The sequence below is a fragment of the Limulus polyphemus genome, unplaced genomic scaffold (assembly GCF_000517525.1).
Source record: "Limulus polyphemus unplaced genomic scaffold, Limulus_polyphemus-2.1.2 Scaffold689, whole genome shotgun sequence".
Taxonomy (NCBI): Eukaryota; Metazoa; Arthropoda; class Merostomata; order Xiphosura; family Limulidae; genus Limulus; species Limulus polyphemus.
Window position 1 is genome coordinate 65,907 of NW_013666299.1, and position 1,074 is coordinate 66,980.

Consider the following 1,074-nt stretch of genomic DNA (forward strand, 5'->3'; position numbering starts at 1 on the left):
ATATACGTTTAACATGACAGCAAATGTACAACGTTTCGACAAGGTTTTGTCATCATCAGGTACAAGTGTCTCTCTCTCCCTGTCTCTGGAGTGGTGGTTTTCTCGGGATCAATCTTCTACAGTCAAGCCCTGGTTCACCACCACACATATTGTCTTTGATAGGCCCAAAAATTATCATCATCATCATTTGATAAGACAGACAATTAAATAATGGATAGTTGGCTGCCACCCACAAAGCTTTTTCTTGCAGACTACGTTCATTCCCAGCGGGTTGTGCTGATGTCTTCCAGTCTGTTAGGCAGTTTATTGTAGTGCTCTTATGAGCACAAAATAATCTCAGAAAGTTTACAAGATTTGTGGATCCATCAACAAGTTAGGATTGAAAACTTTAAGTCAACTGAATCTGTGTTTGGTCAGAAGTTCGGTCAGTAAAGTAAGTTTGTAACATTGTGACCAATTAGGCTATGACCTGATTTTTTTAAAGGAAAATGTCACCTGAATTCGAATATAGTGCACGTGTCCTGTCTTACGTCATTCATGATTAATGTACCCAACACTGTGATGTCAGAATACGTTTGTTACAAGCACTAGCGGATGTGCAATCCACATAGCTCAATACTGTTTTGATGTAGCATTTTTTGAAATATGTCTGCCTTACCCATTTTTATCATATTATTCTGATGATTAGCAGCAAACTTAAGATTTAAAAACATCAGGCATATTTCTAGTAGACGTATAATAACTTGGGTCAGTTGGTAAGTTAGACAAGTATTTTACAAACGACCTTTAATTATAGTAAATACTAGATAAAGTATTTGGTTTTCAATAACATAGATCACACAATTAATACAGTTAAATCCCACTCAATAACATGACTGAAGAAAAGAATATTGACATAGTGGTAGGTAAGTCACTCAAAGCATTAAAGCACTGCTCTCTTACTTCTAATAAACATAATAGAATTTTAGGATGCCTGTTGGCTACAAGCCAAAAGAGGTAATTATCTTTTTGTACTGTTGCGTCAGCGAGGTCACGTGACTAGTGTCACGCCACTCGTTCTCTCGAACCTTCGTG